The 16,951-nt window shown below is 36.6% G+C and overlaps 1 long non-coding RNA gene across 2 annotated transcripts; it reads left to right on the forward strand.

The window, feature by feature from the left end:
- Positions 1 to 10,628: 10,628 nt before the first annotated feature.
- Positions 10,629 to 15,304, forward strand: LOC127635354 (uncharacterized). 2 transcript variants are annotated; one of them, XR_007969469.1, is made up of 7 exons: positions 10,629 to 10,843; positions 11,461 to 12,252; positions 12,387 to 12,555; positions 12,694 to 12,846; positions 13,723 to 13,786; positions 13,924 to 14,000; positions 15,105 to 15,304. It is a non-coding gene; the product is annotated as an uncharacterized LOC127635354 (long non-coding RNA). The 2 variants fall into 2 exon arrangements; XR_007969470.1 differs by lacking the exon at positions 13,723 to 13,786.
- The last annotated feature ends 1,647 nt before the right edge of the window (positions 15,305 to 16,951 follow it).

Below are 16,951 nucleotides of genomic sequence, written 5' to 3' on the forward strand. Positions count from 1 at the left end.
AGGGTAGGATCACTGTATGTATATATATATATATATATATATATATATATATATATATATATATATATATATAAATTACATTTATCTATAGCATCTGGAGATCAAATAACTCTGTTTATTTGATATGTATTTAATTTTATATCAAATATAATCTTTTTTTTAGTGATGACTTATGAAAAATTGAATTAGAAGTTTGCTTAATTTTAGATTTAGTTCATTCTGGCATGGAAATGTGTACATTTTTATTGATTTTCAGAATGTAACAAAGCTGAAAAGTACCTGTGTCCAGTGTAGCCATACGTGTTTACTGTCATCATCTCTTTAGGGAAACACCAGGTCACTCAATAATGACAAAAATTGTGTGTGTAGTCAATTTATTTACACAGCAATGCCCTTGATAAAATTCAATCAATGTCATAAAATTATTACAGCTTAAAAATGCAAACATTAACAGATGACAAAACTGATACTTGATACACACACACACACACACACACACACACACACACACATACACACACACACACACACACACACACACACACACACACACACACACACGGTAATGTATAATAATCCTACTAAACAATTACCAATGACTGTGCCTTAAAATATAAAATCATTATGAATTCATTTTACATTGACTTTTGTTTGCAATGGAAATTCACTTTAGCCAATGTCAATGTTTCAGTCCTATTGCACTGAGTGATTGCACTTTACATATCAAGTAAATTGATATATCCAGCTGATTTTATTTTATTTTATTTATTGTGAAGATACCTGCTTGTCTCATTATTTAATGCAACCTGGTCTCATACAGCTGCTAAAGAACACTAAAACAACAATGAAACAATGAATGGGAAATCAAAAACAACTGTACTTACAATTGAGCAATCTGTGTAATGCTTTATTCTTTCAATGTGAACTCTAACATATCTCATGTTGTTTATTGTATTATGTATTATTGCAAAAATAAAAAATTCTGAAAATTTAAATTTCACAGTTTCTTATTGGTTCAGACTATCCAAGGAAGAATTGTGTACTATGCAGTGCACATCAGCATCAGTGTATATCAAAAGAGTTGAAAGAAAATATTTTTTTTAGATGTTCTTTAATAAATTTTATAGCTACATATGAGTATACTGCATTTTTTTTTTATTTGTATATATTTTTTGTATTGAGAAGAATGAGAAGATGCTCTTGCTCTGTGTTTGTCCCTTATGGGAATGAGACAGGCTGGCTGGCAGTGTACAGCAGTAGAGGGCCTTCTGTTCATGAAAACACAGTAGCTGCTATGACTGACAGGGTGCAAATTGGAAAGCCCCTCCTCCTGGAAGTCTCAGGTTATTCGGCTGCCTTGCCATGACAACCCACTGGTAGATGACACAGTGTATGACTTAACTGGCTTGTAATTAAATTGCGTTTTCAGTTTAATTTAATTTATTTGATTGCAAACAGCTGTAATAAAGATGCTATATTATTTCTATCAACACTGCAGTGTAATCCACACATATTTTCTTCTTCCAGGCATGCCAAATCTGAGCAAAGATAACCTTTCTATGCTTCTCATCAAATTTAGTGGGATCTCTGGTCCTCAGTATCTGAATAAAATATCTCTTATGGACACATACATTGGATAAATTACCTGTATTGTATTATTTAGGTATGTTCTCTGCTGTATACCAGTTTCAAACATATATAATCAATATATGGGCAGAACAAAAGAATTGCCTGTTGTGATCACCTTATATATTTATCATTTTAGATGTGAACGTGACCAACAATATCTCCACTCAATCTACCAGCTGGCAGATCAGAGCATGTCCCTCTGGGGCTGAGTACTTGAATCTCATGTTGTCCAAGATAGATCAGGATATTTTTCCTGTGCCCCTCTGTCCACAGAGGACAGGCAGCAGACAAAAACTTTTATATAATTTTTTTATTTTGCAGATACAATATCACTGTCCGTGTGTCTGCTTGTCTAACTTATATTTATCCTGTCTTGATTCAAAGAGCAGTTCAGCCCAACAGACTTCTGTACAGTCCCTCAGTGTTATCAAACAGCTCTGTGAGCTTCATCTGCAGAATCAGGTTAGGAACTGATGTCTCGTCTGAAAGTTTGGAGATGACACAGAGTGAGATGGATCAAGCACTGAGCATCATGTCTTTAACAGGTAAAAACAGTTGTCATGTGTTTTTCATCTCAGTCAGGGGAACTGATATATGGATATTCATCACTTATCCTATGATTGGACATGCTGTAAAGCGAACTGTGGTGATTTGTTATTATTAGAATTTTTATCCTAGTTGTGACGATTACTATTTAGAATAAAACATATCCACAGTTGTTGGCCAGTTATCCCACTTATTTTTATTTTATTTTATAGAACTGGAGTGTACATAGAGGTAGAGGTAATTATATTTAACATGGTGAGCTCGCCTCCATAACAGGGCATATTTTGTTGTTGAATAATCATGTCAGCCAGTGCAAAGTATGGGCCCCAAAAGAATACAGGCAAGAGCTCTTTATGCCAAAGTACTTATAAGTCAAGCAGAGCATAAAAAACTGCACATGTGCTTAAAAACATTTTTCACTGCATATGTGTCCTGTCAGATCAAAGTACATCATCCTGTATAGGTAAAGGAGTACCATGGCATGGTTTTTGTATGGTGTAAATATGCTAATCTTTCAATACCATGGTTTACAGTATATCACCATAGTATCACCATCTGATACTATCACTGTACCACAGTACATATTTTAGATTTTTTTTTTTACTTGCATACTTAAAAGGTGTGCTGTGAACTTTGAGGCACAAATTTAATGCAGTGTCTCCAGGGTTCTCCTGTAGAAATGGACTGTATATGACACGAGTGGACGGCAATTGCTCCATCCACACACAGAAACAATAAGGTAATATATTGAACTGCCAAAGGTTTTCCTTCATTGTGGAACATATGAAGCTATAGCAAAGGTAATGTGTCCTTTTGTTCAGTTTTCTTTTTGTTTGGGTCACATATACTGTAGTTCAAATTATAACAGCACAGCATTTAATGGATATATACACTTTGTATTTTGTATATATTTATATATATATATATATATATATATATATATATATACACACACACACACACACACACTATACACAGTACACATATGGGTAAATACTAACAAGAATTGTTGTCACTACAAGGGTTCTGGTGGCCGGTAATGTTGTGTACAGTCACTACAGGATTATAATTGAGGTAATCCTCAGCCATCCTGTGTCATCAGCGAAGCCACAAATATTTTCATCAATCGTCAGAGTGACACCACTGTTACTCTGGATGGATGGAAATCATTTGACCCTGGTTACTCCAATAATGCTATAAGGTACTTGAAAATCTAAATGTAATTCCATAAATAGATTAATATGATTAGTGATTTCCCAGGCCGTGTTTGTTAATTAATAGCATTTACATTTATGCATTTGGCAGATGCTTTTATCCAAAGCGACTTACAGTGCACTTTTTACAGGGACAATCCCCCTGGAACAACCTGGAGTTAAGTGCCTTGCTCAAGGACACAATGGTGGTGGCTTTGGAGATTGAACTGACAACCTTCTGCTTAACAGTTATGTGCTTTAGCCCACTACACCACCACCACCACCACTCAAGCATACACAATTTTACCTCAAGCACAATTAGGATTATGTTTCTATTTTAGTTACAGTTGGTCTTTCAAGCCAGTAAACACAGAAGAGAGCAACTGCTTCATCAGGACCATTCTGACTACTTCAGCAGTTTTTACATTTCCTGCTCATGTCTTAAAGCCTGACTTTGACCTGTGAAGTCACTCTGACTGTGTACAGTGGGCATCGATCCTCCTCATCTGAGATGTTTATTACTGTAACATCAAAAACATCCCAGTATACTGTAAATCATTTCAACCCAAGCCAATCAAAATCAAAGTGTAGGTTAGAACTTATGGTGAACACGTTCACTGAACTTTTTTAACCATATTTAATTTATTTATTGCTGTAGAACATCAAGGGAACTCATAAAGAAATTCATAACATTTTATAGAAATGACAGAAATTATTGCAACAATTTAAATGGATGAAAGCCAATATGTTGTATTAACAAATAAATTGGAGAGAAAAAATACAGTGCAGAAAGTATTTCTCTTGTTGAATACATAATTGTATAAACAAACGTTTAGCAAAAGGTGCAAATTTAGATTTTTATGATTTTTTAATTAGTACATTTGTATATAAGTAATTATATAGTTTATTATGAAGTCCTTTCATTATATTAATCACACTTATTTAAATAATCTTGGTTGTTCTTGTCACTATATCTTCTCCAGGAACATTCATATGTCTTGTAAATGGTGTCAAGAAACTTCATATCACTGGAATGAGCAGTTTTCTGTCTCTGCTCTCAGATAGAGCTTTTGATCCTGATAATCTCACCTATTACTGGAAACTTCACCTGGTCAGTGCCTCAAGCAAAGTTGTTACAGAAGGCGAGAAATGTAATCATATAATATCTGTCAATACAATTGTTTTTTGTTTTTTTGGTGCTTTGTAATAAATATCCAGTTGGTCGCTCTTTATGTCTCTTTCTATCTTTCCCAGTCCCATTCTGCAGCACTATGGATCTAGGTTTACCCTCCAAAATGGAGGATAGCTTTTATCCATCCCAAAAGCCAGTTGTGACACCTTACACTCCAGCCAATCTTACTGAGCTCTCTGTTCCAGTGTCTCTGGCACTATCTAATGCTATTGATCCTACTGCTTCAATTACACAAGATGCATTGACTCCAGCAATACATACAAGACCTTATAGTATAAATGTACACATTCTGAAAGTCCCAACACAAGAACATTCACACATGCAACATTCACACCCTCTGTTCTTCTCTGGAGAGTCTTCTGGGGGTCAATGTGAGTACCAGGGGTCTCTACAACCCACAGATAGTGTCCCATCTACTGATGTGATCTCAGGTATGGTACTGCCACAGAAATTGTGGTGTTAGTGACAGTAAAATTAAACCATCTAATTGTGAAATAGGAGAATACGTAACTGCTAAATATGTTTCAAGAGAAGATTAAGGCTTTTGTCTTCACGGCTAAAAAAAACTGCTGTTAAATTATATTTGATATGCACATATTTAACACACCTGATTCAACTCATTAGCGCGTTAGCAGAGGCTCCATGAGCAGATTGGGTGTGTCAAATAAATGTGATATTTAAAATGTGCAGTGTTGGGGGTACTCCAGGACCTGGTTGGGAAACACCATTGCCCTCTGGTGGTACATTCTCCTGAAAAGGCTCTAAAAGTTTTTACAATCATTCAAATCAAAATTATGTCTTGCTCTGCTAGAGTAAAAAAACAAACCTGGTTCCTCTTTGCTTGAATTAATTAAAACCATAATCAAGTACTGTTCACAGCAATACAACTACTGTGTAAACTGTATGGCAGATTTATGGCAGATTTTCATACAGTGGAGAATTCCAGTTGTATTGTTTACAATACATTATCTAAATTAAAAGTACCTAATATGGTTAGAATAATAATGCTCATTTCAGATATGTTGTTTTTTAGACTATGCTTACTATAATTTTGGAATTGAAGAGGCTGATCCTGGTGTCCCAATTGGCAGACCAACAGGTACACAGTGTTTCTCTTATGCATAATAATTAGTAATACAAATCTGATTGGTGGTATTTATATGCCATAGACACTCCATAAAGTGTTTGAATTTGTATGTCAGGGGTTGATTCAATGGGTTTCAGTTGAATGAAGATTCATTCCCTCACACTCCTTACCATGAGGATGATAGCCTGCTTAATCATGCAGTATATGAGAAGACCCTGTTGAATCTGCATAGACAGCCAATCCATCTGGCTGTGTTTGATTCTTACACACTCACGGGTACGTAGACTTCCAAAAATAGACTTTTGCTGTTCTCTTGCTTTAAAAATGTGATTGAGATCTGTGGACAGAATAAAATTATGTTTTAGTCTTCATTAAATTGATGGGCATTGTGTGCAAACTTTTTCTCATGTTGTACGTTTCAGATATTTATTTTTACATTGTAAACTTAGAGACTTACTGGGGTTCCCTTTATCTGATGTCCTGTTACTTATAGGGTAATCCTCTTGGGTTGTCACATTTAAACCTTTTTTGCTGAAACCAAAGAATCTCTGTATGCTTGAGGTGTTTGCAAGTGAGTTTTAGATCAGTTTGAAGGCTGATTGCATATGTTTGAATTCATTTTTGGCTTAATTTTGGAGAAATGCTATTTGCATTTATTTTTTTGTCAGGTTCTGGGGAGCGGCTGTGGGGAAAAAGCCAGCTGTTCTTCCACACACAAGCTGTTCCTGAGGGAATGAGCTGCCAAGTGCAGCCCAGCACAGGCTTTGAAATGCACACTCATTTCAGCATCTTCTGCTCCTCGGGAAAAGAGGTCTACATTTTCTCTTACATTCCTCAGTATTTCATCACTTTCTTGTATTTCATTTGACTGATACTTTTCCATTAATTTATCGGATAATTAATGTTTGTCCCCTAATTTGTTCTGTTCTTAATGTATTTGTGTTTGTGTGATTAGGATCTCTTCTATGAGAACAGTTTCAGAGTGGGAAACAGTCAGAGGAGAATTCTTTATGAAGGTCGAGATTACCAACACTACTTTAGTCTGTGGAGATCCTGAGGATGATCACAAAGGTAAACGTATTCATTTGAGGTGGAATAATTTTAGTAGTTAGAAGAAGTACTCATATTGCCTATAACTTTTACTTATTCTCAGTGCATTTATTCAATAAAATATGCATACTCATAACTCAGTTACAATCTATATTGAAATAAAGAATAGGAGCACCCACCATACCATGCCCTTTGGCTCTTACTGTCCTGCCAAGCTTTCAGAGAAACTCATACTCTCAGCTCAACCCTGATCAAGAACTGTAGAGAAACACACACGCACACGCACACACACACACACACACACACACGCACGCACACAAACACTCACATTTGAATTGAAATTAATTCCCTCATTTTTGTTTAATGCATTGGGATTTGAATGACTTTTAAACATTTAATATTTCTCTCAGGTATATTTATGGAATAGGTAACTTAACCTGTCTGAGTATTATCAGGAACAACAGAGACATCCTCAATTACATTTCTCTTCTGAGCACTGTGCTGAACGGCCTGAGTTTGGACCAAGAGTCCTCTGTTGAGCTTCTGACGCTCACACGCACCACCCTCATTTCTGCCTTCTGTCAGCTGACCATCACTGACCAGGTTATCTCTCATTCAACCTTGTGAAAGAGTCACATTCTGTTTGTTAATGAGTGTTGATGTGTAATGACAAAGGCATTTTTTTCCAAATACCCTAAAAAAGATTTTTAAACAAAACAATATATCATGTGACTTGCAGTAATTCTATATTCTTGTTTTCTTAGGAAGTTTTATTTGAATTCATTTCCAGGCTAACTGATTTGATACAAATATCTAGTCAAGTAAGTATCCCCTGATTTTTTTTTTTTTTTGCAGAGAACTTCAATATGCAATAACAATTTTTTCCCCATCTGTCTTGTATCTGATTAAGGTGACTTTGGACAGTGCAAAACAAGAAACCCAGCGTGTTTAATGCATCGCATCCCCGTTTCATGAGTCCAAATTCCGCCAGGCCATATACTGGACAATGTGTTGGTAAATGCCCTGGTAACTCTCCTGACTGGTGTCGTGGGTGCTGCAGTGCTCTCTTCCAGACCAGGACCCCATTGATCCACAATGCATTGAACACCATTACTGACTTAGTGCTGGTAAGAAAGCCCAAGTGATTCATAGTGGCAGAATGCAGAAAAAAATAGATTCCTTTGGAGCCTGTGTAATATTAACTCTTAATTAGTATGCTGTCCAGCAGTCTCACGCAGTACAATATGAAAACCAGTTTTATGGAACTGTTCGCCTGGAAGGATGACCGCTCTATTGTTAAAACCTGTTGCTTCACCATGTTCCACCACACACATTTTCTGGAGATGCAATTTCAACAATGGAGTAGCAATGGCCAACACAAGCCTTGCATTATTACTCTGCTCACAGTGTACAAGCAGAGTCCATACCGCTGGACTAGAGCCTCCATGCAGGAACGCTCTTAATGCAGGGTTGAACTTGAGAATACTTGTACGTTGCCCTCTGAAACAAATTACCTTCTAAAAATAATGTGATGTCACAGCTCAGCCGAGACACTGCTGATGGCTCTACAACTGCACCACTGACAAGGAAATCAAAGGCTGACACCTGTCCACACCAGTCAATCTTGAATTTCAGAGGAAAGAGAAGACAGATGTAGATATTTTCCACTGCTTGATCATAATTTTGGCAAATCATTTTCTTCTCTTTGGTCATTCTGAGTTGTGTTTATCTTTCCCAAGCAGAGTAGACATACAGAGTTCACTCTTCTACATAGGTGAACACTCATCAGTTCAATGTTACACCAAAGATCGTTCAGAATGCCCTTCAGATCACTGTGTGATTTATCAGGTAAGCTGAACACCCTTTTCCCATCCTACTACTGCTCAGGTGGGAGGACAGCTGCATTTCAGTCATATATTGCTTCACAGGGTTCCCTAGGTCATGGAAAACATGGTATAATTGAATTTTACAACTGTGTTTTCCAGGCCTGGAAAAGTCAAGGAAATTAATCAAATCTTTCAGTTGATTTAGATAGATTGTTTTGGGTAACAATTTGTGAGTGAACCGTTCTTTTGAATTTCGGGTCACAAACTTGTCTAAATCAAAATGTTTTACAAAAAATCATTATCCATCAATCACAAATTACTTTTAGGTTTATGGAAAAGTTGTGGAAATGAACTGGCCAAAAGTGTGGAACCCACTATATTCATTCATGGTTTGCTGTAAACATGACTTTTGTTCACAGGATGTACGATCAGCCAACATCTAATCTGTACAACGAACAGAACGTATAAGACTCTTCTTCCATTCATCTTCTTTGCATGGTTTGCATGGCACTTGCACTTTACATTTTACTGGTCACAATTTCAGTAAATATTTTAAGTTTGACACAAAATAATCAACATATATTATTCAAATGTATATGAAATATAAATACTGAACATGTTTTTTAATTGGCAGCTGCTGGCACTGTCTACCTTATACTGCTCAATGCAGACTATAAGAAAAGCCCAAGTAACAAGTACATTGCCAATGCAGTACTCTGTAGAGTGTTTGTCCTGGGACAGTTTGAAAGAGTGGAAACCAACTGGGTGTTTTCCTCATGGTGGGGTTTCTACAAAAAGGATCCCCTGCAGGTAAAAACATTATTAAAGTATGTTACTGCTCCACCTAGTGGTAAGACATTTTTTTTTTGTGGTATTTTAGTCATGTAAAGTTATAAAAACAATTTCACAATTATGTCTCTAAAGGTCTTAAAAATAAGTCTAAAAAATTATTCTTAATATAGTGCTGAACCTTAATTGTTGTAGCAATGTAAACCAATGCTGCCTGGAGGCCTGCGCTCATAACTCAAATTAAGGGCAAAAGTTTTGTGACAGACTGTAACGTTCTTTCTTTTTTTTCTTCTTTTTTTCCTTTTCTTTTTTTTTCAGCTTCAACCACCTGGGTTTATTTGCTGTATCACATCAAAGATTCATGAATAACAACAGGTCTGCTGATGTTTCACAGTTTATCCAGTACACCTGCATCTTCCCTTTCTCGATTGAACCTACAGTATTCTTAATAGTACTGTTGTTTTTGTAACTTCCCCTAACTTACAGTTATTCCCATACTGCTTTACAGCTCCAAAACCAACTACACACTGATCATTGTGTCAGTATTATTGCTGGCTCTCTTTGTGGTGGTGCTGGTTATCTGTAGAAATGCTGACGCTTCAATACCAAACACTACAGGCTCATCCGTGCTACTAGAAAACAATCCATCGGACCAGTGTTCCTCTATGCTGTCACCACAGATTCTGGGTTTAGATCCAGGACCAGGATGACAGCAAAGGTTTTACTCAGTCTTCCAAGTGGCAAGAATGAATTAGAAATCTTGATCAGATCAGATCAGCATATTTTGCATAAATGTATAAACATTTATTTATATTTACTGGACAGTGTTTTCAGGTTCACATTGTTCTAAATGGAGAAGACAGTGTCTCTCAAACGAGGGAGCTCAGCAGCCTTGACTCCAAACACTTTCCCTTCAACTCCAGGAACACTTTTATTCTCAGGTACTCACCTCTTGCATTTTCATTGAAAATAAATTGCAATAACCATTGACTAAACTCAGCTTTGCCAGTTGGGAGATAATTTGACAGAGGATATCTAATTTTGTAATTATACTCTTCTAGTTCAGCAGACACCTTGATCATAGTGGTGGTGGCGTAGTGGGCTAAAACACTAAACTGTTAATCAGAAGGTTGTCGGTTTGATCCCCACTGCCACCACCATTGTGTCCTTGAGCAAGGCACTTAACTCCAGGTTGCTCCGGGGGGATTGTCCCTGTAATAAGTGCTCTGTAAGTTGCTTTGGATAAAAGCATCTGCCAAATGCATAAATGTAAATGTAGATCATAACTATATTCTCTGAAATCCCTTTACCTTTATTCACTGTTTCTCACAGATCAGTACTCCGGAGAGTCTGGGTGGAGTTTGGAAGGTGCACCTTTGGCATGATAATGGAGGTTCTTCTCACAGCTGGTAGCTGAGTCATGTGGTCTTGCTGGTTGTTCATGGGCCAGTGTTGGCTGGCAGTGGATGTGGGAGATGGAAAGTTCGAGAGAAGTCTCACTGGATCTGAATGCAGCCTGACATTTAAACAGGTGAGCCCTTGTGTGGTTAGTATTATATATGGATGTTAATTACATTTTCTTGCATCTATATACACTCTATTTTCATGAATTATTCCAGGCAAAAGTAAGATTTAAATTTACCAAACTGTATTGTTCAAAATGTTTTGTTTATGACATTTTTACAGTTCAGAATCCTCATTTATTTTCATTAAATACTTACATGTTTATTATGAGTTCATAATATGTTCACCATTTATAAATGACAAATTTTAGCTAAACAGAAATTCGTCATTCAATTGAAATGCATTGATCTTACAACTAACTTTTTGAGTGATAAGCCATATTTGTGTGATTATAGTGCGTTGTTTTTCATTTTTTTTGTATACTCTGGTAAAATTACTTTGATAGCAGCATCCAAGTTTAATTGGACATGGTACATTTAAAAGGTATTGCATTCCAAACTGGCCAAAACAAATCAAACCCACAAAGATTAATGAATGATGTAATGTCTCTTATTTAATTAAAATATCTTTGTTGGTCTTTTTAAAAATGTGTTGCGTTATTTATTCTAATATGTGAATCTTGTGTGTTTTCACTAACATATTTCAATGTTTCTAGTTTCAAGTTTCTATATTTGAAATTCACAGAATATCTGGAGGACTTTCATCCGTTGCTGTCTGTCTACAGACGCCCGTCTTACAGCACATATACACACTCTCAGCATTCAAGTGTGTGCATGCTGCTTCTGCAGGGCTACATGTGTGTCAGCGCATTGCTCATAAATCTTTGGGAGGAACAGGTGTTTAACACAGAAATTCAATACAATTCTTCTATGTCAAGATGTGCGTGATTGTGCTAATTTTATTTGAATTTCCCCATATTGAGCCATGTCTTTTATGTTTTCTATTGTGCACAAATTGGTAGCATTAATAGAGATGGGCCTTATTGACGTCTCACCAGTCTCCATGGTAACAGGCATGTGCAGTGTTCTCGCTGTGATGCTGGTAGGGTGTCTGGTGTCCCTGGTGTTCCGTGTCAGCAAGGTCAGAATTCCCAGGCTGCCTGAAATTATTCCTAAGTTTCTTCTTGACACACAGTTACATAGTGGATATAGGATCCATTAGTGGATATAGGATCCAAATTCAGAGTATTCAGATTCTATACGCTATTGATCTATTTTGTAGACAAGCAGATCCAACGGTGTGCCAGGAGAGCAATATAAAGTCAAAGTGTCTGATATCTACCCTGTAGAAGGTATATTTTTAAGTATGTATCATTTTGTATTCTACCATTATTTAAATTAGTTTTATGCAAATCACTCTGTATTTGTTTGTTTGCTTCATATACCACTACTGATGAATGATTGTGCATTTGAGTCTTCTCTGTTCAGAAATACAGTCTCCCATGGGACTCGGGGCTCATGGAGAAAGGAAAATAAGGTATAATGTAGCTCTCAAGAGCTATCAGTTTAATATGCTGATGTTAAGCTTTATTAGCTCAGTTTATATGTTTGAAACCAATCATTTTAGTGTAGCTACATTATTAAGCATATTAGAAATGGTGTTTCCTGCAGTGTCATCCTCAGGATCACAAGACATCTGATTCAGTGTCTGCATCAAAACTGCAAGGGGACTCTGACTCAATCTTTGAGACTGTAAAACATTCAATGCCTGATGTCAACAACAGATCACATGACATAAGCAAATGGAATCAATTTGATCTCATTCCATGCAGTTCTGCAGGTTTTTACACTCATGAATTATCAGAAATTACTTTCAATAACATTATGTTCAATTATGATAATCTTATTAATGATAATCTCTTCTGTTTTATTCTTCTATTATATTCTACTCTCTTTTTTATCATTTTTTTTTTTTTAGATTTTTTTTTGTGAGCACCCACCTTCCAGAAAACCAGCAAGATTGTGGTGGTAGAATCAGTAATCTTCAATCCTGGTGTTATTGTGTGGGCTGGACCCTTTGCCTGTCCATCTCTCTAGCATGCATCATCCTCACTGGGACTCTTGGAATTAAGTGGGTGAACCTATAGTGCAATAATCTGTTAAATACTACTTTGAAAAGTGTGTTTGTGCACAAAATTTGTTTTACAAACATATGAAAATTAGGATGTAAATGTGTTACCCTCCCTACAGGTTCAGCAAGACAAATAGCCTTATGTTGGTTCATTCAGACTTCTTCACTTTTGTCTGCTTTGGCTTTGTAGTGCATCCAGCATTGGTTTATTCACCAAAGTGGCATTTAACTGATCACAATGTATAGTCAGGTGAATGGTGACCAAAATTTGAAGGTCCAAAAATCACATAAAGGCAGTATAGATTTAATCCACATGACTTCAGTGGTTAAATTCATATCTTCTGAACCAATGTGATAGGTGCGGGTGAGAAACAGATCAAAATTTAAGTCCTTTTTTACTATAAATCTCCACCTTTGACCAACCCTAACCAGTAGGTGGTGATATGCGTGAAGAATGTGAATTGACAAAAAACTGAGATTTATAGAAAAAAAGGACTTAAATATTTATTTGTTTTTCACCCACACCTATAATATAGCTTCTGAAGATATAGATTTAACCACTGGAGTCTTATGGATTACTTTAAAAGCCAAAAAGACTTTAGGTGCTTTTTGGAGCTTCAAAGTTGGTCACCATTCAACTGCTTTCTATGGACCAAAAGAGCTGAGATATCTAAAAATCTTCTAAAAATCATAATTTGTGTTCAGCAGAAGAAAGAAAGTTAAACACATCTGGGATGGCATGAGGGTGAATAAATTAAAGAATTTTCATTATTGGGTGAACTATCTCCCAAATGAAACCTTGTTGTAAAGCGTTAACTTCATATGAACAGGAGTAAGCAAAAATTCATTTCATTCCATCCAAAAACATGAAAATAGGTGGAACTGGACAGCAACCACATTAATGGAGAGACTGTACCACAAAGGCAACTGCACTAAAGGGGTATATAATAATGTAATTTTTACGATGATTAGTCTGATATTTGTATTTTATTTGTATCAGGAATTTCAATTGTGATTTATACTGTATGTTTTTACAAAATAATATTCAATACTTCCTATTGTTTTTAACGCTTACAGACAGAAGAGGTGCTTACTATCTTATTGGGAGTCCAATCATTAGAAAGACTGAGAGCTCACATAACTCATCATGCCAGGTAAACCATCAATGATTACTATTCAGGACTAAAGTTGTTGGGGGGGGTCACCAAACTAGATCGTGCTGCCTTAAACCCAGGGCACCCCGGGCAGCCAAGGGCCTTCTGGTAGTCAAGGGCCCCTGGGCATTGGCCCCATTGACCTGTTCGGTAATTCGTCCCTGAGCATGTGCTCAAGATATGACAGGGCTGGGACACAGGTTTGAATCTGGCTTGCATCCCATTACCTGCACTCTATGTTACTCATTCTATTCTGTCTTGTCTACAGTAGTTAAAGCAAAACAAATAATATTGCCATTTTTGAAATTATAAACATCAGTTTCAACTGGTTACTCTTTCTTTACTCTAGACACAGATTTAAAATGTAATGGACAAGAACAACAGTAAATGCTCTATAGTACAATCGGTGTGTGCAGATTTGAACTCCAGTTCTCAAAACCAATCTGTCTCAGAGGGAGACTTCCTTTGTGGGAAAGTTCAGTGTTATGAGGGAAAAAGAGTGATACATTCACCTGTATTGTGATGGTCCAGTTAATCCTGTACAACTCTAAATGACTTTTTTTTGTCACACAGGTGACAGTCTTTTTCGTTATATCTGCTCTGTGTACCACTTTATGCTAAAATGTTCTGATTTTCTGCAGAGAGAGGATTTTAAATCATATGTTGATTTAAGCCCTGTTTTCTTATGTGAGCAGGTGGGACAATGTAATTTTGTTTAATTATGCATTGAGAAGAGACCATCGAGATTTATTTTATATTTTCACATCCTATCATGCTGCTCTGTTTATTTGCAACCAGTGTTTTGTGATTAAAAACATCTTATTACATACCATGTTAACACATACCATACGTTCTTATCATTCACATCTTTATCAATCACTCCTTGTCATTGTTGTAAGTGTTCTTCTCCTGAAATGTGTATTCTTAATATGGCTAAACAAAGCAGTGGCCACAGCTGTGTCTACTTTGAAGTGGATCTTCTCCAACCTGCTTTGGTTACTGGTATTTAATGATTTACATAAGACAAGTTAAAATCAGTGCACCACTTTAACATATAGCCAAATGCTGCTTCAATAAAATTACTTTGCTTTTATTTCTATTTAGGCACCTGGTGTTATAGTTGCAGTGGCCGTCTCCTGTTTGTGGACCATGAGCGTTCATTAATTCCCATTTACTCTCAGCAGCTTCATGAGATCTGTTTATTTGGTCTTCACTTGCTTCTTTAGCATGAGCGGCTTCAGTGAAATTTATCACCAAACCCAATTCCATTGACACTTTACGTTTGTGCTTTATTTTGCACTATGATTCCATTGAAAGCCATGGTATGTACAGAAATTCCATTACACAACTGATGATGCGCTGTGTGTTTGAGTCATATTGTTTCAATTATATCTCATTTTTATGTTGCTCTACAATGTTTAGGTAATTGGCACAGTTACAATTTTTGTGAAACAAACAAAGATTACTAAAAAGAAAAAGCATCAAACCACTACCTTTGAGTTGATCTCTTGTGTCAGAGATATGTCTTTACTCCTGATTGGCAAAGAAAATCACAAGTAGGCAAACCATCCTGTCCACACAAATGTAAGCACTCCATCTACACATTATAACAATGCTATTTTTGATGATTCATTTTCTTAAACGCCACATAATCCACATATTTTTTAACAAAAGTTACAGAGTGAATAGTCTGAATCTGCTTTTCTTTGCACAGAGCTAACAGTATATTTGGCAGAGTTCAAGGATCTCATAGATGAGCTGCTGTTTCATCTCAGTGCCATGCCAGACAACACCCATCTAGTCAAAAAAAGTACATTTGAAACCCAGAGCAATTTATCTTTCCCAATTTCTCAGCATGATCATAACTCTGACTTTGAGGTGATTGTGTTAGTTCAAGACAGCACTCAACTTGTTCATACTGTAACCTACTTGAGTGGATATACAGTAAGTAATATTATATTAAATGGAATTATTGGTATGTTTTTGTATAGATTGCAGATTTTGATGTGAACTGTATGAGAAGCCAGATGAAGACACAACCAATACATGGACATTAATTTTGTCTCATTATTATCATATGAGGGAAACACCTTTTTTTCTTGTTGTTCTTGTCTTTCTTGTTGTTCATTAAATAAAATACATAGGAGAAACAACATGCATGGATGTCAAAGTGAACCCAAACATTTTTCTTTCAATTAAAGGATATCACTTGAATGCAGAAAGACTCAGTACCTACAAAAAGGCCAAAGAATAATGGAGGAGGGAAGCCTTTCAAGAGAGACAAGGAATTTCAGAAACCATATCAAAGAACACCTCAGAAAGAATGAAAAATCAGAGACTGAAAAATCAGTTATTATTTCAAGCAAGCAGACCCATAGTACCCAAGTTGATTGGGAGAGCACTGAGTCTTATATTTTTTCCCCTTTTCCCCTTTTCAACCCAATTTGGAATGCCCAATTCCTCATGGTGGTGTAGTGACTTCCTCAATTCAGGTGGTGGAGGACAAATTTCAGTTGCCTCCACATCTAAGAATGTCAGTCCGTGTATTTTATCACGTGGCTTGTTAAGCCATTACTGTGGAGACATAGCATGTGTGGAGGCTTCATGCTATTCTCCACGGCATCCACACACATCTCACCAAGAGCAAGAATCACATTATAGCGACCATGAGGTTGTTATCCCATGTGACTCTACCCTCCCTAGGGACTGCGCTGGAGTCACTCAGCATGCCCTGGATTCGAACTCGCGACTCCAGGGGTGATAGCCAGTGTCAATACTCGCTGAGCTACCCAGGCCCCAGCATTGTGTCTTCTAAAGAGCTACCTAACCCAGTCAGGATGGGAGATGTCCAAGGTTAAGCGATGGGACAGTCATATGTGTTTGATGCATTGCTCATTAAGATAATGGACAATTATTCTATGGAAGAGCAAACAATGATTCCAGGGTACTGT

Source organism: Xyrauchen texanus, chromosome 42 (genome assembly GCF_025860055.1).
Source record: "Xyrauchen texanus isolate HMW12.3.18 chromosome 42, RBS_HiC_50CHRs, whole genome shotgun sequence".
NCBI lineage: Eukaryota > Metazoa > Chordata > Actinopteri > Cypriniformes > Catostomidae > Xyrauchen > Xyrauchen texanus.